The sequence below is a fragment of the Gorilla gorilla genome, chromosome 1, assembly GCF_029281585.2.
Source record: "Gorilla gorilla gorilla isolate KB3781 chromosome 1, NHGRI_mGorGor1-v2.1_pri, whole genome shotgun sequence".
In the NCBI taxonomy this organism is placed as follows: Eukaryota; Metazoa; Chordata; class Mammalia; order Primates; family Hominidae; genus Gorilla; species Gorilla gorilla.
In genome coordinates, this window is record NC_073224.2 from 53104754 (window position 1) to 53127227 (window position 22474).

The 22474-nt window shown below is 48.1% G+C and overlaps 1 protein-coding gene across 8 annotated transcripts in view; it reads right to left on the bottom strand.

Annotated features, from left to right (window-relative positions):
* Positions 1–21365, bottom strand: part of ATP2B4 (ATPase plasma membrane Ca2+ transporting 4) — a 117144-nt gene extending 95779 nt beyond the window's left edge. For 4 of the 8 annotated variants that reach the window (XM_031013998.3, XM_031013988.3, XM_031013999.3 and 1 more), the window contains exon 1: positions 20936–21365. The gene's annotated coding sequence lies outside the window, so the exon portion shown is untranslated. Of the gene's footprint in view, positions 1–16322; positions 16421–20075; positions 20224–20935 lie in introns of those variants that run through there. The other 4 variants (XM_063709356.1, XM_031013991.3, XM_055368760.2 and 1 more) reach the window with 4 other exon arrangements.
* Positions 21366–22474: the final 1109 nt, after the last annotated feature.

A 22474-nucleotide genomic window follows, 5' to 3' on the forward strand; every position in this document is an offset into this window, starting at 1 on the left:
TTTATGGTTCTCTCCAATCACAGGCCAGCATGAGAACCCAAATCACCAGCAGGAGCCAGCCTCTCCACCATGAATGAGTAATCTCACTCACAGATTTACAGGGGGCTTTATTTAGGGTGTTCCACATCTTATTCTAGAAGCCTGGCCTTTAGCTGAGCCTGTGTAAAAGCCACTTTACATTTTGACTCCCACTTCAAACACAAGTTGGCCTGCCCATCTTCTCACACCTTCATGTGAGATCCAGACACACAGAGGAAAGTACCTCCCAAAGGTGACCCAAGAGTTCCAAGCCTTCTCCCCTGTCTGATTTCTCATCCCAGGATCAGACCCTGTGCACCACCTAGGCTGGCTCCAGGTGGTCAGCTTCCAAAGCAAAGGCTATGGTCATCAGCACTTTTTTTTTCCCTAATCATTTCTTCATATATTTAAATTTTTTAAGACAGAGTCTCCCTCTGTTGCCTAGGGTGGAGTACAGTGGCACGATCTTGGTTCTCTGCAGCCTCAACCTCCTGGACTCAAGCAAGCCTCCCACCTCAGCCTCCCAAGTAACTGAGACCGCAGACATGCACTACCACGCTCAGCTAATTTTCATACTTTTTGTAGAGATGGGGTCTGACTATGGTGCCCAGGCTGGTCTCGAACTCTTGGGATCAAGCAATTCTCCCGCTTTGCCTCCCAAAGTGTTGGGATTATAGACATGAGCCACTGTGTCCAGCTGTTTGTTTTTGTTGTTGTTGTTATTTTCTGTTTTTTTTTAGAGAGAAGTTCTTGCTCTATTGCCCAGGCTGGAGCGCAGTGGTGCAATCAGAGCTCACTACAGCCTCAAAGCCCTGGACTCAAGGGATCCTCCTGCCTCAGTCTCCTGAGTAGCTGGGACTACAGGTATGCATCACCACACCTGGCTAATTTTTTTATTTTTTATTTTTTTAAGTGACGGAGTCTCACTAAGTTGCCCAGGCTGGTCTTAAAACCCTGGCCTCAAGCCTCAGCCTCCCAAAGTGCTGAGATTACAGGTATGGGCCATTGTGCCCAGCCCATCAGCTTCTTTATTTCCCTTCTAAAACCACAGACACTTTGCCTCTGGTTGCCTGCTATCATTGGATTCCACTGGACTATGTTTGGGGCTGACTTGTGACCAATTCTTTATGATGTGGGAAAATGCTCATGATCTAGTATTGGGTAGGAAAAAAAAATTAAATCAAAATCTTATTATGCAACGTGTTCCCAATTTTGTTTAAAAAATGTATATACTCACCCACGTATATAAAAGACTAAAAGAGACTACACCAAAATGTTAGCAGTTATGTCTGGACTTGTGAACGTTTTAGTTTTCTCTTCATGCTTTTCTGAATATTCCACACTTTCTAGGATGATCCTGTGTAGAGGCAGTACATAGCTCAGAATCTTTTTTTATTTTTATTTATTTATTTTTGAGATGGAGTCTCGCTCTGTCACCAGGCTGAAGTGCAGTGGCACAATCTCGGCTCACTGTAACCTCCGCCTCCCAGGTTCAAGTGATTCTCCTGCCTCAGCCTCCCAAGTAGCTGGGATTACAGGTATGTGCCACCACGCCTGGCTAATTTTTGTGTTTTTAGTAGAGATGGAGTTTCATCATGTTAACCAGGCTGGTCTTGAACACCTGACCTCAGGTGATCCACCCGCCTTGGCCTCCCAAGGTGCTGGGATTATAGGCGTGAGCCACTGTGCCTGGTCGACTGTTTTTTTATTTTTATATTTTTTATTTTTTAGAGATGGGGGTCTCATTATATCGCCCAAGATGGATTCAAACTCCTGGACTCAAGCAATTCTTCTGCCTCAACCTCTCAAAGTGCTGGACTACAGACACGTGCCACCACACCCTTGGACTCTGAAGTTTGAGAGCCATGGTTTGAATTCCACATCCACCACTTGGTAGCTGTGGGAACTTGGATAAAAGTATTTTATCTCTTTGAGCCTTAGTTTCTTTTTTTGAAAGGGAAGATAGGAATGACTCCTTCCTTATTAGGATTGTCATGAGGAGGGAATGAGGTCATGCAGTTTTAGCATGTGTCTTGGTGCCTGAAATATAGTAAGTGCTCAGTATATGTGAGATCCTTTTTACATATTACTTTTATACTCTGGAAAAAAAGTAAATATTCTTAAAAAATAACCACCTGGCTAAAAATTTGCCATTTGGATTAAAGTACACCGAGAAAACAACAAAAGCCCTCCTCGAAATGTGGTGTCTCTAAAAGTGACTGAAACAAGAATGATCATATGATAAGGTAGGGTTTAACTATGTCAATGTTCCTATGAAAAGGCAATATACGGCCGGGCACGGTGGCTCACGCCTGTAATCCCAGCAATTTGGGAGGCTGAGGCGGATGGATCACGAGGTCAGGAGTTCAAGACCATCCTGACCAAGATGGTGGAACCCTGTCTCTACTAAAAATACAAAAATTAGCCGGGCACAGTGGCAGGCACTTGTAATTCCAGCTACTTGGGAGGCTGAGGCAGGAGAATCGCTTGAACCCAGGAGGTGGAGTTGCAGTGAGCCGAGATTATGCCACTGCACTCCAGCCTGGGTGACAGAGTAAGATTCCATCTCCAGAAAAAAAGAAAGAAAGAAAGAAAAGGGAATATAAGCTGGGAAGGGTGTTGAATGAGGAGTGATGACTGTGATAAATGCAAAGTTGATGAAAGAAAATATAGATGCTTTTTAAATGAAAAACAAAACAAAACAAAAAAAAACCCTCACAAAACTAGGTAGATTAGATCACAGAATAATGGACCAAGCTATAAAGCAACTAGCAGAAGAAAAGCATATAACCCAGAAAGTAGGGAGAGTCTGTGAGTTGGGTAAACAGGAATGCTCTGTCTGGCTAGGGCATTAGAGAGGCAGTGTTGCCTAGAGCCCAGGCAGGATGACAGGGGCTGAGTCAGAAACAGCCCTGGGTTAAACTGGGGCAGAAGTTAGACCCCATTTAGACAAGGGACTTTGGGGATTGGAACTATGGATGTGGCCAGCCTGGGGAGCTCTGAAACACAACTGTTTATAGCACTAGGTGCAGGAGATAAGCTGAGCAAGTTAGGAGAATGTACACTTCACTAATCTGAATACAGCTGAGAGCCTGGATCTCCTGACATTGTTGTTAAGCAGTGTGGCCTTCCAATAGCCTGACCTGTTTTGTGCCAGTGACATTAGAGGATGTTGGACACCAGAAAGAAGTAAAAAGAGAATCACCACCATTACCAGGATTCCAAATGCAGTCCAGACCTCCTCTCCACCTTGGCATAGTGGCCACATAGAGTCATACAGAGCGGGGCTGCAGGGAGCCTCACAAGCTCCCAGCATGAGTTTGAAGAGGGAGAGTGAAAGGTGGAGCTTCCTTAGATAAGGGCTCAATAATTCTAGGAGACCAATTCCTAAGCCAAGTCTCCTGGGGAACTGGCCATTGTTTCAACTCCAGTCACCAACTTCCTAGGAAGATGTCCCCAGTCTCTGTCACTGAAGCCCAGCTGAGCAAGACAGCAGTGAGATCTTACTTTTAAATGTTGGTACCCAACTATAATTAATCTGCAGCATTGTTTGGGTAGGAGGAAGCAGAGAATGTTAGAGTTGAAACATCCTAGAAGTACATTTAGCCCTAACTATTCATTTTACATCTGAACAAATTGAAGCCCAGAAAGGTTCAGTGATTTCCCAAAAGTGACAGAACAACTTAAGTGGCTCAAGTTCCAGGTTTCCCAACTTCCAGTCTGGAACTCACTTCTCTAGACCACCCTGCCTGTCATTAGGAAGGCTTTGCAATTATTCAGGCATGAGATGATGAGGTTTTGAGCAGGGAGGGTGGCCCTGGGAAGGAAGAAGGTAAAGTTCACTGTGGTCCATTTGTTTAGAGAAAAATTTCTATTTGTTTATATCCATCCATCCATCCAAGCATTCTTTTTTTTTTTTTTTTTTTAAGATGGAGTCTTGCTCTGCTGCCCAGCCTGGAGTGCCATGGCATGATCTCGGCTTACTGCCACCTCTGCCTCCACGGTTCAAGCAATTCTCCTGCCTCAGTCTCCTGAGTAGCTGAGACTATAGGCACTTGCCACAACATCTGGCTGATTTTTGTACTTTTAGTAGAGATGGGTTTTCATCATGTTGGCCAAGCTGGCCTCGAACCCCTAATGTTAGGTGATCCACCCTCCTCGGCCTCCCAAAGTGCTGAGATTACAAGCATGAGCCACCACACCCAGCCCATCTATCCGTTCTTTACTGATCCTCATTCTATGAGCCAAGGACTGTGCTAAACACCGAGTATATAGGAATGACTAAAGCATCACTCTCCTTTCAAGTAGCTTGCAGGCTGATGAGTGGGCTCAGTGAAAACGCTGCAGCCAAAACCAACAAGTCGCTGCATCTCAGAAACCATGCTGCCATAAGCCTGTTCACATGAACTCTCAGCTAATATTCACACCCTTGTCTGTAAGTCACTGCCTCTGAAACCATCTCCCATCATTGGATGCCATCCCTGAGAAACTGGGAGGGGACCAGAGAATTCCCCCTGTTCCAAAAGAGCCTGGAGCACTTAAGTGATCTATAGGAAGCAGGAGCAAGAACTGCACTTAATGCCAAGCCCCTTCCAGCCAGGAAAGGCAAGTTCTGGTTCACGCATTATCTTGGCTAAGCTGCCACTTCTTGCCAGCTAAAGTCTCTGCGTGGGTGTGTGCTGGGAAAAGCAGGGGAGATTCCAGCCTGAGACTCTCTTGCTTGTTTATCCAGGGGCAGCTCAATTCCAGTGCAGCTGACAGTTGATCTGGGTGACCAAATAGTGATAGCACCCTTGGGCTACAGCTTCTACAAAAACAAGTAGTGTTGTCACCCAGTCTGACTCCCTCCATCAACAAGAGATTTCCCAGCATTGACTTCTACAGCCGCTACTCCCAGGGGAGGAATGCAGGGCACGAGTAAACAAGGTGAGATGGTTGCAGCTCTCTACCCTCCACTCTGCCTTATTTCACCAGGACTCTTCTTGCTCAAATATCAAGCAAAGCCCTAGAGCTGGCACCAAGAGGGTAACCTGTCTCATGGAAATGATGGAGCCCCTGCATGCCCTTTGATGGAGAGTTGCAGGAGGCTGGGGCCTCTGGGCCTTTCATTACTGGGAGACAGTGGGCTATGACCCTTTTATAAATGTACTGAGCCCAAAGGTTAGCAGGGAGCAGGTGGGCAGGCTGGTGCCAGGCTCCATGGAAAAGGAAGGGAGAAATGGAGGGACAAGATAGGAAAAATTAAAATTCGATGACTACCCTGGCTCATAGTAGTGAGCCAGGCACTCAGAACATGTATCACTCTTCATTTGTGTGTGTTCATATTTTCCAGAGGAAATTGAGTCTGAGAGCCTAAATAATTTGTCCACGGTCACACAGCTGGCCAGCCAGACTTGAACCCAGTTCCATCAGACTCCCTCAAATCTGCACTTTTATATAATACCACCTGCTGGGATTGGAAGGCCAACTAGGTGATTTAGGACACAGGGCATTTTTATACAGAAAGGCACAGGAATGGATTCAGGATTTGGTAAGCTCTGACCCCCGGGGCTGAAAACCCAGTGGAAATTAGCATTCTTTGCCATATCAATATAAGACTTCAGCATCCTGTTTCCTAGTCCCAGTAAATGGATTTTCCAGTGTTAAGGAAATCTCTTTTCATCTGCTCCTCTTACAGGGCTAAATGGCTTAGGTCAGAAATACAAACAGAAAACACAGATAAATCCAGGATCATACTTTCTTTCAGACTTTTCTATATTGCTCCTAATGTTCCCCATCAAAGTAGACTGTGAGGCCAGGTGCAGTGATTCACGCTTGTAATCCCAGCACTTTGGGAGGCAGAGGTAGGTGGATTGCTTGAGCCCAGAAGTTTGAGACCAGCCTGAGCAACACAGCAAGACCCATTTCTAAAAAAATTTTTTTTTTAATTTGCTGGGTGTGGTGGTGCACATCTGTAGTCCCAGCTACTCAGGAGGTTGAGTTGGGAGGATCCCTTGAGCCCAGGAGTTGGAGGCTACAGTGAGCCATGATGACACCATTACACTCCAGCCTGGGCGACAAAGTGAGATCCTGTCTCTAAAAACAAAAAACAAAACAAAAACAAAACACAGTAGGCTGTGGGGGTTAGGGACCAGAAGCACACCCAGAGGGTTACCCCACTGGTCTCAGTGGCCCACTGTCTGAGTCATTTTCCCCTCTGACATTGGGAAGCCTAGGAGTACAAAAGTTACCAAAGCAAAATCCACTCAATAACTTTGTATTGAGTACTTACTATGTGCCAAATACTGTTCTGGGCGCTTGGGATATATCAATGAGCAAGGCGAAGACCATTGCTCTCATGGAGCTTATCTTCCAGGAGAGTAAATAACCTTTTTTTGTGTATTAGAAGGGCCGTGAGCTTTGGTGTCAGGCCTGGGTCACATATCAGCCCCAACCCTAATGAGCCGGATGATCTCTGGGCAAGCTATTTAACTCACTGAGTGTTAGCTTTCTTATCTGTAAAATGGGAACCATAGCATGTTGTAAGAGTGTAGTAAGGATTACAGATAATGTATATTAATCGGCTGGCACAAAGCGGGGTTCAAAAATGGTTAGTGCTATTTTTCCAGTCCCAGCTGAATCCACAGATTCTGGGACAACTCGCATGCCCTCTTATTTAGGGGCTTCAACCAGAGCATTATCTTTAAGATATCCTAGAGAGAGTCTGGTGTGGTGAAGAATGTAGTTGGGTTGAATCAACCTAAAGCCAATGAATTTTCCCTCTAGAAATGTCTGCTCCCACCCCTAGACCTGATGGAAAAGATAGGCCTGATTAGTCTCCCTCCCCTGCCACAAGCCACAGATCACTGGAGTGCAGAGGACATCAGATCTAAGCTGGAATCAGCATCTGTTGGCGTTTGGACTGAGAGACTGAGTTAATTTACTTTGGAGAGCTAAGTGGGAAGGCCACATGGACTGAGAGATGGAACCTACTGCCTGGTTCACCCACAATGGGTCCTGTGCTTGTGGATGAAAGAGCAGGAGCCCATCTGTGAAGAAGAGAGTGCTACAGCTCCAGGATGTAGGTGTGGCTCACAGAGTGGCTACACTTCCCACACCTAAGTTCTGTGCTATTTCCCTGTAATGGCCTAATGTAATGGCCTAATAAAGCTCCCTTTTACTTTTGCTTCTCTGAGTAGGCTTCTGTTCTCACAACCAGATGATCTCCAAGAAAAAGCCTGTACCTGTCTCAGAAGGTGGTTGTTGTGACATAATTTGGAAGCATCTGGCATTTAGTCGACATTCAATAAATGCTGTTGAAACTTCCCATGTTCTTGTCAACCAGTCAGTCACTCAGCCATGGAAAGAGGAAATCTATAAATGGGCTAAACTAAGGGTGCATCTTAGCCTTATGGTTTATGAACATCTTTATCATGTGGAAAATGAAGACAATGCTAATATCGACCTCACTGTTCACTGAGAATATTAAATGAGATGATTCAAGTTTAATACCTATCACATAAATAATAAATGTTAGCTCAGATTATTACTTCTACCAATGTCATTGTTATTTAAGATGTGACAAGAGCAGGGCGCAGTGGCTCACACCTCTAATCCCAGCACTCTGGGGGGCCAAGGTGGGCAGATTGCTTGAGACCAGGAGTTTGAGACCAGCCTGGGCAACATGGCGAAACCCCATCTCTACTAAAAATTCAAAAAAAAAAAAAAAAATTAGCTGGGCATGGTGGCACGCACTTGTAGTCCCAGTTACAAGGGAGGCTGAGGTGGGAGAATCACCTGATCCTAGGAAGTTGAGGTTGCAGTGAGCCATGATTGTGCCACTGTACTCCAGCCTGGGCGATGGGAGTGAAACCCTGTCTCAAAAAAGGATGCAACAAGTGTTTTAGATCTTGATCTAAGCAAGGAGGGAGGATGCAGTGAGAGCAGGAGTGGGAACACACAGAGAACAGGAGGATGTTCTTGGGAGTGGGGTCAAGGGGTTGGGCAGTCAAGAGAAGGAACTGAGATGAAGAGTGGGGAATAGGAAGAGGGGGTCACCGGAATAATAAGCTTTACGTATATCTAGCACTTTAATGTTTATGGGATGCTTTTACCTACAATACCTTATTTGTCTGTCATAACACTCTATGGGGTAAGTAATGAAAGGCGATATTATACAAACTTTAAAGAGGGCAAAACTCAGGCTAGGTGTAGATGTGTACAGCATGTACCAACTGAAGCTAAATCCACTCCTTTATCTTTTATACCACATTGCCTCTGAAAATAGGGATTAAGAGGCTGAAATGAGAGGTAAAGACCAGAGGAGGAACTGGAGGGCTTCTCTGGAGAGGTATTGTTCTATTTCTCGGTACCATTTGGATTCCTCTGGGCATCCCAGCAACAGAACATCTCCACCCCATCAGAGGCAGAGGCTCCGGATATAAGCAGGGGATGGTAAAGTCAGGTAACACTGGGAGGCCAGCCGAGCGGCTGAATAAACCAGGCTGGACCCACACCCAGCTTCGGAACCGTGCCCTGGTCCAGGAGAAGGCTTTCTTCAGCAAAGGACAAGCGCAAGCCCTTTACCATTCAGGCCATGGTCTCACTGCTAACACCGGGGGCTGCCCTGCAATGATATCTAAAGCCCCTACCAGCTCAGTTGTGCGTCGGGTCTAGATCTTACCTCCCTGAAGTCAAGGGTTAAATGTGCTCTCCAGGGAAACAGATGCAAATTCCCTAGAGCACTACCAACAAGCGGGGCTTGCTGTGAGTCCCCAGGCTTGGGACAATCATCCCTGAGCTTAACATCACTGATGCTGAGCCCTTCCTTTGCCTCCCGGATACCACTTCTTCCCAAACCCTTAGCATAGTGCTTGGCATATGGTCTGTGCTCGCTTCATGTTTGTTGGATAAATAAACGGATAAGTGAACAAGCAAATGAATGACAGATTGGCTCTGGCAATCAAATCAGCCTGTGCTGTCACATTATGGTGGCCCCGCCCTCTTGACTCTTAGATCCCAAATCAGAGCTCAGCAGCCAACCTGACTTAGTCAGCTGCTAAGGAAGGATGGAGTTAATAGTGCTTCCCCTCCTTCCCCTCTGCACTTCCTCTGACCTTTTGGAGGAGGCACACCCTGAGGAAAGCGTAGGGCCAAGAATACCCTGGCAGGAGGAGATCTCTGCACACCTCTTCCCAGGACTTCTGCTTCCCCTCTCAATTACTCTGCCTTTCTCAGCTCAAGGCCCAGTGTGCGAGGAGGAGCCATGGAGGGGACTGTTAGGAGCTGCACGGTGATACGGGCAGTGCCAAATACTTCTTTGCATTTTCTGTGTGCTAAGGATCTTAATTGTTAATAATAACAGCAACAATAACAATCATGCCACCAGCACCTTTATGGTTTCTAGAATCTGTCTTCCAAACTGCTCCTAGCACATGACCTCACATCATCCTTGGAGGGACGGGGATAGTTCTCTCTGCCATGTGGGTAGAGACATTGGGAACCAGGGAAGTTTGGTGTTGATCTGGTCACACAGTGTTGCAGTGATGGGGTCGAGGTCCCAGTCTTGGAGTGGGGAGAACTAGGCTGTACCCCCAGCTCTGCCTCAAACTAACCCAGTGTCTTTGGGCAAGTCTCGAGGTGCCAGTTCTCTGTCCATCTCAAATGCTCTGTCTCAATAAAATGAGCCTGGTGACAAGCCCAAAGCCTGGTGACCGTCCTCCCCTGTACAAGGTCAGAAAGCTCCTGGAATGGATGCTTGCTGCTTGCTGTGCCTGTCCTTGCATCCTAACAGATGTCGTACGAGTGCTCCCCACAAAGAAGGCTGTAATATGGACAGCAGGGAGAAAACATCAAAAAATCATCCTAATGGTCCATAAGTGCCAGGAAAGCAGACAGGCGGCAGGCCGCTGCTGAGGCCAGATGCCATCCTGCCCACAGTACCGGTACTGGCTCAGACAAAGTCTGGAGGCCTTCCAGCGAGTGGGATCAGACAGCCTCCCTCACCTGCCAGAGTATCCGATTCTCCAGGATGCTCTGAGTGTCCTCAGTCGGGTGGTAGCAGCACACCCCTTCCTCCCCATCTCCCCTCCCCTCCTCCATCAAATCTATCCTTTCTCTTTAAAATCCTGTTTGGCAATCACCTCCTCCATGAATAATTTCCAGTTGAGCCCTGCCAAATTCTAGTCTCCCCATTCCCACTAACACCCCTTCAGCCCCCAGCCATCCTATTAGCAGTTACCAGCCATCACTAGGTCATGTGTTCCTGCACCAGATGAGATTTCAAGTGTGTGTTCCCGCTCTTGTATCCCACTAGACAGAGGATGAATAGGGCCAGTATTTCCATTTCCTCCTTTCTTAAATTTTCCTCTGTCTTCAGCTCCCAAGATAGGAAGCAGGGCATTCGGGACACAAGAAGAGCAGACTATAGATGGATGATACATTCCTCTCTACCTTGGGCAGCTTCCCTGGCCAGTTGCCAGGAAGGCTAATGCTAGAATCTCAACCAGAGTCCAAACAAGGGCTCTGCCAACATGTCTACCTCTAGGGCTGAAAGTCTGGATTGGCAAGGAGGGTAAGCTGGCCTAGCAGCTGGCAACTTTGCCTGAATTTCTAATCCAACCCACAGCTCAGATGAAAATCTAATCTCTGCAGCTCACAACACTGACTGTAATGCCACTGACATTATTCCAGTGTCGAATAATATTGTTAGGTGAGCTACATGAAATTGCCTTTGTAGGTCAAAAGTGGTTGTATATTGGCTTTTTTTTTTTTTTTTTTTTTTTTGAGACGGAGTCTTGCTCTGTCGCCCAGGCTGGAGTGCAGTGGCGCGATCTCGGCTCACTGCAGGCCCCGTCCCCCGGGGTTCACGCCATTCTCCTGCCTCAGCCTCCCGAGTAGCTGGGACTACAGGCACCTGCCACCTCGCCCGGCTAATTTTTTCTATTTTTAGTAGAGACGGGGCTTCACCGTGTTAGCCAGGATGGTTTCGATCTCCTGACCTCGTGATCCGCCTGCCTCGGCCTTCCAAAGTACTGGGATTACAGGCGTGAGCCACCGCACCCAGCCGTATATTGGCATTTTCATATGGTTCAATATAATAACTTTTGGGGGGATTATGTGCCCTAGGAAACTTTGTGAAAGTTTGAATTTCTCTACCTCTAGCTAATATTCCTTAGTTTCTGGCCTAGGACATAGCAGAATTACGGCCTTGGAAGGTACTTCCTAATTGAAGTTCCCGGCAGGTGGAGGTGGGAAATCTTAGAACCTGTTCTACTCCCAAACATCAATGGTGGCAGTTCAAAGCACAATATGCTTTTTGGCTTCTTTTCCCCTGGTCATCCTGGGCAGAAGGATGGGACTTGGCTGCAAATTGTTACATTGTGCTAGACTCTATCTGTGATAAAAAGAGTTTGGTTTGGGCATTGAGAGTTTTACTCCTTTGTCTTCTATAGAAGAGGAGGGTCTTGAATCAGGAATGTCTGTATGTCCAAACTTGGTTTCATGTAACAGTGCAGTTGATGAAGGCCCAGAGATATCCCCTGCTTCAATCAAGGTTACATAGCAGACAAGAGTCCAGATTACCAGTTTTCTGACTCCCAGTCCCGTGCTCTTCTGGCAAGCCTGGCAGCCCACTAGAACAAACTCCTCCCTGTCTGCCCCCTTCCAACTTCCTGGCTCCCGCTCTTTCAGGCTCCCTCACCAACACAGAAGGGGAATTGACTAAAGGATTAATAGCCGTCGCCTACATGAGCCTACGTAAAAAGAGCCCTGAGTCATGTAGGGCCTAGCCCCAGGGTTTCCAGGAGAAGAGAGGGAGAAAAAGAGAGAGAGAAGCCATCCTGGAAACTCAATCTCTCTCCAGAGCGACGATCAGGATGGGGAGGTGGGGGTGGGTAGCACAATGATTTGGGTCAATGACAGGACAGCCAGGTGTGCTGCCCTTGCCAAGGGAGTGCCTAGAAGGCCTTGCTTAGCTCAGGCATGAAGGCTCCAGGCAGGCACTGCTTGCTGGTTTCTTTCAGAATCACCTAATTAGAGAATTCTAAGGGATGCTAAAGGTTTGGTCAGCAACAATCTCTGGGCTGTTTGGTGAATTTCTTCTCTTACAGCCTGGGACCCCTCTCCTCAAAAGTTAGGTGGGTGACTCTGGAAGCCCTCAGTCCCCAGGTTCCCTCAGCTGGCCCCATGGCATGGTGGGAGAATGCCTGTCATCCTGCCTCCCTTTGTGGCCCACCCATCAGGGCCCAGGTGCTCCTGTCTGGACAGGAGAGGTTGTGGGTGGGGAGCAGTGAGCGTGGGAAGGTAGGCTTCCTAAAGGACCTTACTTTCTCAGAAGATCCCTCTGTGTGCTCCATGGGGACTCTCAGCACCCAAGAGCTTAGAAAAGACACTCCTATTGGTCAGGAGTTTTGCAGATAAGGTGAGAAGAAACCAGGAATCTAGGAGTGCCTCTGGCATGGACTTCTCTCTCTGGCTAAGTATTTGGAAAAATTTCAAACCTGAAAGGTTGAAAAAAATAGCACAATAAACAACTGCAGACCCTTTACTTAGTTTCACCTTTTTTTTTTGAGACAGGGTCTCACTCTGTCAACAGGCTGGAGTATAGTGTCATGATCACGGCTCACTGCAGCCTCAAGTTATCCTCCTGCCTCAGCCTGCTGAGTAGCTAGGACTACAGACAGGTGCACAGCCTCCATGCCCAGCTGATTTTTTATTTTGTAGAGGTGGAGTCTTCCTATGTCATCCGTCTCTACAAAAAAACAAAACCACAATAACAACAAAAAAATTAGCCAGCCATGGTGGCATGCACCTGCTCCAGTTACTTGGGAGGCTGAGATGGGAGGATTGCTTGAACCTGGGAGTTTGAGGCTGCAGTGAGCTATGACTGCACCACTGCACCCCAGCCTGGGTGACAGAACAAGGCCCTGTTTCAAAAATAAATGGGGGCTGAGTGTGATAGCTCAAACCTGCAGTCCCAGCACTTTGGGAGGCTGAGGAGGGTGGATCACCTGAGGTTGGGAGTTCGAGACCAGCCTGACCAACGTGGAGAAATCCCGTCTCTACTAAAAATACAAAATTAGCCGGGTGTAGTGGTACATGCCTGTAATCCCAGCTACTCAGGAGGCTGAGGCAGGAGAATCGTTTGAACCCAGGAGGCGGAGGTTGCAGTGAGCTGAGTTTGCAGCATTGCACTCCAGCCTGGGCAACAAGAGCAAAACTCCATCTCAAATAATAATAATAATAATAAAATTAAATAAATAAATGGGGCCGGGTGCGGTGGTTCATGCCTGTAATCCCCGCACTTTGGGAAGCTGAAGCAGGTGGATTGCTTGAGCCCAGGAGTTCGAGGCCAATGTGGACAACATGGTGAAACCCCGTCTCTACAAAAAATATGAAAATTAGCCAGGCATGATAGCATGCGCCTGTAGTCCTAGGTACTTGGGAGGCTGAGGTGGGAGGATAGCTTGAGCCCAGGAGATCAAGGCTGCTGTGAGTTGTGATTGTGCCACTGCACTCCAGCTGGATGGTAAAGCAAGACCCGGTCTCAAAAACAAACAAACAAACAAAGAGATGCATTTCTGTTGCTCAAGCCACCCAGTCTATGATGTTGTTTTAGCAGCCCAAACTAAGATATGCTAAGACCAATCTTTCACCCAATGGTTTTAGTATCCATTAAACGCTAGACTAAATCAGCTATTATAGTAGAGGCTGCAAACTGGTCAATTTAAAGTTCCAACCTGGCACTGTGGCTCACCCATTATCCTGGTGCTTTGGGAGGCTGAGGCAAGAGGATCGCTTGAGCCTAGGAGTTCAAGGCTATGGGCCACTGCACTCCGACATGGCTGACAGAGTGAGACCCTATCTCTAAAAATAGGTAGGTAAATAAAGATAATGTTGGCTAAAAGATGCAAAGTTTCAGTAGACAGAAGGAATGTTTCTGAGATTTACTGCACTACATGGTGACTATAGTTAGTGTAATGCATGTTTCAGAATTGCTAAGAGAGATTTTACATGTTTACACTACAAAAACTGATAAATGTGTGAGGTGATGGATATGTTGATAGTTTGACTTAATCGTTCCATAATGTATGCATATATCAAAACATCACATTACACCCCATACATATATGAAACTAGTATTTTTCAATTAAAAATTAAATTAAAAAAAATTTTTTTGAGACGGAGTTTCACTCTTCTTGCCCAGGCTGGAGCGCAATAGCGTGATCTTGGCTCACTGCAACCTCCGCCTCCCAGGTTCAAGCGATTCTCCTGCCTCAGCCTCCCGAGTAGCTGGGATTATAGGCATGCACTACCACGCCCGGCTAATTTTGTATTTTTAGTAGAGACGGGGTTTCTCCATATTGGTCAGGCTAGTCTAAAACTCCCGACCTCAGGTGATCTACCCACCTCAGCCTCACATAAAATTAAATTTAAAGAAAAATTTTGTCATTACTACTAGATTTTATTAGTTGGCATTTACTTATTTATTTATTTATTTATTTATCTGATATGGAGTCTCGCTCTGTCTCCCACTGGAAGTGCAGTGGCACAATCTTGGTTTACTGCAACCTCTGCCTCCTGAGTTCAATCGATTTCCAGCTAATTTTTATATTTTTAGTAGAGACAGGGTTTCACCATGTTGGTCAGGCTGGTCTCAAACTCCTGACCTCAAGTAATCCACCTGCCTGGGCTTCCCAAAGTGCTGGGATTACAGGTATGAGCCACTGCGCCCAACTGGCATTTACTTTTTAATTTTTTGAGACCGAGTCTTGCTTTATCACTCATTCTAGAGTGCAGTGTCATGATCAGAGCTCATGGGAGCCTCAAACGCCTGGGCTCCAGCGATCCTCCTGCCCTGGCCTCCCAGCGTGGTAGGATTACAGAGTGAGGCCTTGTGTCTGGCCTCGTTGGCATTTCTGTTCAGAGTTTTCCCTCCCTGCTCCTCCCTGTCCATGTCAACTGTCAAAATAGACTCAAGGAATTTTTAATATTCAATGTGTTACAATCTATTACCATTATCCTTTGGAATGCTTAATGTGTTTCACATCTGGTTGGCGGGAGACCCTTTAAGCCAGCTCCTGTGACAACATGTCATGACATGAGCATGCTCTAGTTTCTGGCACAACACAGTTCACTTATACTTTCCCAGTCTCAGACTTGGAATTAGTCATTTTTTCAAGGAGCACTGTTCCTTACAACCTCCCCCGTGGGAAGTTGTACTTAGAAATAAAAATCCAGGTACTAGGTGTGTTCCTTTCCACAGTCCTTTCAGTGGACAGACCCACAAGATATACAAAAAAACCCCAAAAGATTCTTTTTCCCCTTCCCCCATTCCATACTTATATCTCTCTTTTTCCATAGTGAGACCCTGATTTCCAGAAATATCACCATAGTTACTCATTTCATCTATCATACAATAAACGAAACAGTTTCCAATTTATGACACAAATACCACAACCAATAACATTTCTACAAAGTAAAGGTCAAGATTTCTTTGTAGGTGGTTTTTTTTTTTTTTTTTTTTAACTTAAAATATGAATATAGAATCAGGGTATGAAGCTTAAAAAGTACTTAAATTAGGCCAGGCGTGGTGGCTTACGCCTGTAATCCCAGCACTTTGGGGGGCCGAGGTGGGCGGATCATGAGGTCGGGAGATCGAAACCATCCTGGCTAACATGGTGAAACCCCGTCTCTACTAAAAATACAACAAATTAGCCGGGCGTGGTGGCAGGCGCCTGTAGTCCCAGCTACTCGGGAAGATAAGGCAGGAGAATGGCGTGAACCCGGGAGGCAGAGCTTGCAGTGAGCCGAGATCCCACCACCGCACTCCAGCCTGGGCAACAGAGCGAGACTCTGTCTCAAAAAAAAAAAAAAAAAAAAAAAAAAAAAAAATTTCTTACTTCTCCTGCTTTCTTATCCCAAAGGTGGCATACTATATACTGTACTATGTCTTGGTTTTTTCACTTAATAATATATCCTAACAATCATGTCATATAAGTTCACAGGGCTCCTAGTCATTATTTTTTTTTTCTTTTTGGCTACCTAGGATTCTATTGTATGGACTGTACCATTGTTTGTTTAACCATTGTTTAAAGAATGGGCATTTGGGTAGTTTCCAATGATTTCCTATTGTAAATATGCCTTTAAAAACTACCTTGTGGCCGGGCTTGGTGGCTCATACCTATAATCCCAGATCAGGCAGGTAGATTGCCTGAGCTCAGGAGTTTGAGACCAGCCTGGGCAACACGGTGAAACCCCATCTCTATTAAAATACAAAAAATTAGCCGGTGTGGTGGCTAGCACTTGTAATCCCAGCTACTCACGAGGCTGAGACAGGAGAATTGCTTGAACCCGGAAGGCAGAGCTTGCAGTGAGCTGAGATCGCGCCGCTGCACTCCAGCCTGGGCGACAGAGCGAGACTCTGTCTCAAAAAACAAACAAACAAACAAACAAACAAACAAAAATCACCTTGTAAGTAGCTTTCCATATTTGTGAATGAGCACCTTCTCAATAAATTCCTAGAAGTAGGATTGCTGGGTAAATGTGTACGTAGCTTTGTTAGATATTGCTAACTTCCTCCCCATTGAGGGTATACTACTCGTTTGTACTCCTGGCATTGATTTCGCAACCTAGATAGACCTTGCTATGAGGTGTTCTAAGCTAAGACTTTCCTTGAACCTAGCTGAGAGTCCTTGACCTTCCTACCAATAAACGCACTGCTCCAAACTCCCTTTGCCACACCCCAAGTGAAGTGGCAGAAAGGTAAGAGGAAGCGGGTCTTATTAATCCCATCCCAGTTCATCTTCCCTGAGTTGTCCCAGGGATTTGTGCATGAAACTTGGGAAACTAGAGCAGAGGTGAGTAATGAGGCTGAGGATCTTAGGCAGAGAGGAACTGGGGTGAGGAAAGGTAGAAATGGAGGCTCTGCCCCTTGGCACCTATGTTCTCAATCCTTTCCTTTCCTTTGGCCTCTCCACTATCCCTTCACACATAGACTGCCTCTCAAGCCTCTTCCCTGACCCAGAGCCCTTGGCTCTGGTCCTCACTAGATCCTGCCTGGTTTCCCTCCTCAACTCAAGTTCATGTAGGCTGAACACAGAGGACTGGCTTAAGGTAGAGGCAGAAATAGAAAGTCCCTGTCATTTCTGTTTTAACATGTACAGAGGAAATAAGTCAGTGGAACAAGAATGGCTCACACAAGGGAAAGAGGAAAGAGGACACAAAGAGAGATACTGGCAGAGGAAGCCAAGGGCAAAACATTCCACACAAGCATTTTGGACTCCAGCCCCAGGGCCTGCTCTAATCCTATGACCTGCAGAAAAGGGGACATGAGTGGAGAAAGGTTGTCATCCCAGTCTGACAAGGCAGAGGCCTTGCTTTTCTCATCCCTCTTTCCTTCTCACCCCTACCCACCAAATACCCACTGGGATGACAGGAATCAATGCTTATCTGAGAAGCAGGGAACTGGGCTGGGTAGGGAGCCTTGTCTGAGGGGTGCCCTTCGGGGGAAGAATTCAGATTGCCTGAAGAATCCTTCCAGAGAAGGAGAGTTAAGACTCTGGGTGGGGTGTTCCCCTTCAAGGTCAAACACTTGGAGCTAATCTAACCTAAGCCAAACAGTTTTTTAGGGGTTTGGCTAACGGGGTTTGTCTTGGTCATTCTGGGGACTAAGAATGAACAACATCCTTTTCTCTCTCCAAGGCTTAGTGGGTCTGCAATGCTCTGTCCTAGTGGATAGGGCTAATCCATGTCTTTGGGTGCTGGGTCCAAGGCCAGGAGCATTGAAAAAAAAAAAAAGAGAGAGAGAGAGAGAAAAGGGGTTTTGGAGTTTTTGAGAGAAGCTAAATTCTTGAATAAGGGGCAGTTTCCGGTGGAAGGCTTGACCTGCTGACAGGTGGCAGGGAGCAGCCCAGACCCCGTTCCTCTCGGGACCTCCGGTTAGTGGGAGTGGGGAAGAGTAAAGCCTCCCGATATCCTGGCCCAGGACATCCAGCCCCTACACATCACCTTACCTCTTCCAGCCCCCACTCCTTCGGCAAATTCTAACTGCTCTCCTTCTGCCCTTAACTGGGCCCTCTCATTTTGATTTTCTTCTGACAAAGACCACAGCAGTGTGACAAATCTGCCTAGCCACGCCCTGTCACCTCAACCGTGGAGAGCAGGCTTTCCATTGTGCAGAGGGGAAACTGGAGGCCTGACGGCGGGTTAGGAACTCGCTGGCGTCAGGCTGATTCCAAGGCCCCCAAACTGCCCGTACTTCTCTCAACATGCCTTGACCCAGCGCTCTAACATCCCAGGCTCCGTGCTGGGCGCTGGGAGTCCCAGGGGTAAGACGGGCTGGGCTCCTTTGACTTGACCTTGAATCTAGAGACTTGGTGGTAAATGGAAGGGAGAAGGGTCTGAGGCTCGGCACAACCTGGGAGGCAGGAAGCCTCCGTTCGCAGCTCGGTTCGCATTCTCCACGGAGTTCTCAGACTACAGCAGAGCCCGGGAGGGTGGAGCCCAGCGGCGGAGAGGCTGGCGGGGCGGGGTCGCAGAGGCGGCGGAGAGCAGAGGGGCCCAGGGTTGCGCAGTCAATCCCGCCCCGAGCCCCGGGGGAAGGGCTGAGACTGCGGGAGCCGATTACCCCTTTAGCCGCGACCCCGGGCTCAATGCCGCGGGAGCAGGCGACCCGGTGCGCGCTAAATAACGACCTCACGGAGAAGCCGTCCCCGAGCCCACCAACATCGACCCCTAATCAGATTACTGAAAATAGGAAGGCCGGCTGCAGGAATAGCTGCACTCTGAGCCTCCACGATGGGAGGCCGCGGCGAAAGCGGCGTGATTTTCGAGGCTGCACCTCAGCAAGATGGTGGCAGGGAGGATGGGACTCCCGAGGAGGAGCATAGAAATGGATCCCCTCCCTCCAGAACACGGGCATTAATTCTGTCTTGGGGCCCCTGCCCACTGGGGAAGGCCTCATTCCCTTCTCGAGCAGAACACAGGTAGGGAAGAGCTGTCTAGCCGAGGGGTGCAGTCAGATCAATCAACACCTCAAAGTGAAAATCAAATCGTTCCTGTTGCATCCCCAGCCCCGAGATGAGCTCTCCTCTAAGTGTTTTACTTCCTTCTCCCCCAGGGTCTCAGCTGTAGCCTTTACCACTCCTCCAAGCCCTGGGGCTGAAGGCAGGTGTTTCCTCTCCCCCAGCCTGATTCCCACAGATTTGTCTGCTTCAGGGTTTAGGGCCCACCTTCCAGAACACGCCTTACCAAGCTGCCACCATCCTTCCTGCCCCTCCCAGAGTCTGCTCCCCAAGCCACCACCCTCAGCCAAGGAGGGTAACTCAGCACATGGGCTAGGAGGCCTCTTCCACTCCCCTTCTTCCTAAACGCTCCTGGCCCAGCCCCTCGTCACCCCCAGGCTGCTTTCCTGGGCCTGGCCCAGCCCGGAATGAGCCTGGTCTCCTTCCTCTAGGTAGAGGGCTCAGTAGGGCCTCCAATGGGAAGCGCGTGGAGAAGGGGCAGCTTGGGGAGGGGCTTAAGGAGCAGGGCCAGGGTCTCTAGACTCCTCGCCAGACTCCTCACACAGAGGAGGGGGGCGCTGCAGAATGGGATTTTGTTTCCCTTCCCTCCCCCACTCCTTTCCCCTCTCCACAGGGGCCTCAGTTGAGTACCGGCCTATTTCTTCATCTGACATTCCCCCTGCCCGGCCAGCAGGCGCCGGCATCACGTCTGCAAGTTATTGTTAAGTCCGGCAGGAATGCCCAGGAGGGAGGTGCCTCTGGCAGCAGAGTGCCCACTCCCCTCCCAAGATGCGGCTGGCCACTCCTGCACCCTCCACACCCAGTTGGAGAAGAGCGGCGGGTACCCTCAGGGAGGTGGAGGAGTGTAAGAGGCCAGACTCGACTCGGGGAAGGATGCCAGCAGCCCCCTCTACCAAGAGCGAGCCAAGTATGTAAAAGAAAGAGAGAAGGGAGAGCAGGAAGGACAATCCCAGTCTTAATTCCTAGCTCTTCAGCAAGCCAAGGCAGTGACCCGAGACGCTCAGGGATCCTTCCACAGATGCCTGTGGCCCACCCCATCTGCCAAACACTCACCAGCCCCACAGTGTCCAGCCTCGACATCGGAAACTTTTCAATTCACCCTTCTCCTTCCTCCCCTTTGGGACCAGAGATGTGTGGGGCGGTGCCCTCGGAGACACTCATACAGTTGGTTCTGGACGCTCACACACACTCAAACAACAGCGGTACGAGGGAACTCCCAGCTTTTTCCACAGCTAATTATACATGTGAAAGTCCGAGGATGTTTTGCAAGCAGCACAGAGAAACTGCTGAGGTTTCTCTGCAAAGCTAAAGAAATTTAATTCGTGCACTCTCCTTCCCCACTCCTGCCAACTTCTCCCAGCCCACCTCCACCCCATGGCCCCAAAGTGCCCCTCTCCTAGTTCCCGCTGCAGCCCCTCTTTCTGCTGAAGATTTCTTTGGTTCCTTTTTTTTTTTTTTTTCCATCTCTCTTTTGGGCTTTCGAGAAAGGGAACAGACACGGAAAATATTTTTGCAACAGTTTTCCATCCTGCGTCTCATTCCCAAGCCAAGGGGGGAAGGGGAGGGCAGGAACGGAATGGGTTGAGGGAGGGGAGATAAATATTTTTTCCAAGAGCTCAATTTTGGTGTCAAAAAGAGAACCCTCCATTACCCTACCCCATAGCCCAGGAATGACAAGAACTAGGAAAAGAGAGATAAATCACTTGTTCGACTATATGGTTTCTCAGAACTGATAATAGGTAAAACAGTATTTGACAAATCTGTGCACACACACATATTTTTAAAAATCCTCCAAACCCAGTCGCATGAAATAAGCTAGAAAGAGGAAAATCGGGGAGTTTTAGAAGCCATTGAGAGAAAAGAAAGAAACAAAGTTTGCAAATCACAAGTCAATTCATTCTCTGCAAGCCTACCTCTCTTTCTAGCAAAGATCCAGGTTTCTCCAAGCGGGACTCTCCCTCCGGGTTTCCATGGATATGGGTAGGGTGGGGTGACCACCCACCAGTCTCCCCAGTGTGGCAACCAAGCTAGAGACGCTGGCTTTGCTCTCTTGCCTTTCCGGCTAAGGCCGGGGAGTGGGCTGGGTCTCCTCCCCCTGCCCTTCCAATGGGAAGGACCTCTCAGGTTCCTGAAAGAAAAAGGGTGCAGGAGAGCTGGGCGGGTGTCTCTGATCTTGCTCTCTTCGGAGGGATGGTGCCCCACGAAGTTCGTGTCCCCCTCCCAGCCCCCAGCTTTGGACGATCTCAACAGCAGAGCTTTCTTAAGAAAATGCTTGTCATGGCAACAGCTCTAGCTAACTCGGGCCAGACTCTTGCTCACCAGCTCTCCCCAAGCAGTGCGGGAAGAGAGAGGGGAGGAGCAGGAGCTGGAACAGAGGTGGGACTTGGCGCGAGGCCAAACCATTACTCTACTGTTAAGGTGGCCCGATTCTTGCGGTTACTTCCTGGTTCGTCTTAAGGGGGAATGGGAAAAGAAAGGGAAGCAATCCTCTCCCCGTCGGCTTTCTTCTCCGCCCTTGCTCTCACTTGTTGAATAGAAAGCTGAGTAGGGGTGGAGGAGGGGTGAGGGTGGAGGTGGAGAGTGGATGTGGGTGGCGGTATTCAACGGTTGCTGGGCGGAGGGGAAAAAAAAGGAAGCTCGGGCAGGCGGTTGGCTTCCTGCAGCTCCTACGGGCCTCTCAACCCCTTACTCACTTAGATCCAGGACCCAGAAACCCGAGGTGTCTGTGGACACTTGTATGTCCCCTCCTACCTTCCTGCTCTTGTCTGAATAGGGGGTTCCTTGGAGAAGGAGAATAAATTGTTTTGTAAACACACACACACACACACACACACACACACACACATACCCGTCCTCCCCCACACCTTATATACAGGTCACATTTTGTTCCCTCTTGTCCCTGTACCCACCAGAGGTATACTGACAGTGCATGAAAATAGCTGCTTACTTTTGAGTCCTGCTATGCGTGGGCTATGACACCAAAAGCTTTGTCTATATGGTATCGTTTCTAGTCCTCACGGCAATCTTGAAAGGTACTTATTATTAACCTCATTTCCTAGTTGAGGGAATTGAAGATTGAGTGTCTGGCCCAAGGTTATACATCTGGCTAATGACAGAGCCAACGATTCAAGACCAAGTCAGACAGACTCCAAAGCCCGAGTACTTTCCTGTACTTTGTATCATACTCTGGCACATATTTCCGTTTTAATTTGCACACACTCAGACATCCATGCACACTTATACACAGCCTGTAAACAGTTAATCACACCCCCATACCCACACACCCACTAGCATTGTGCAACAGTGCCACCCATAGATTTTGCATAGAACTTTATGGCTTTCAAGCACAAACATGCACCATCAGCTGGTTCACACAACATATCTTCATTGACTGACAGATTCCCACACCTACCTCAGCAAACACACTCATGTTTATATGCTTATGGAAGGCA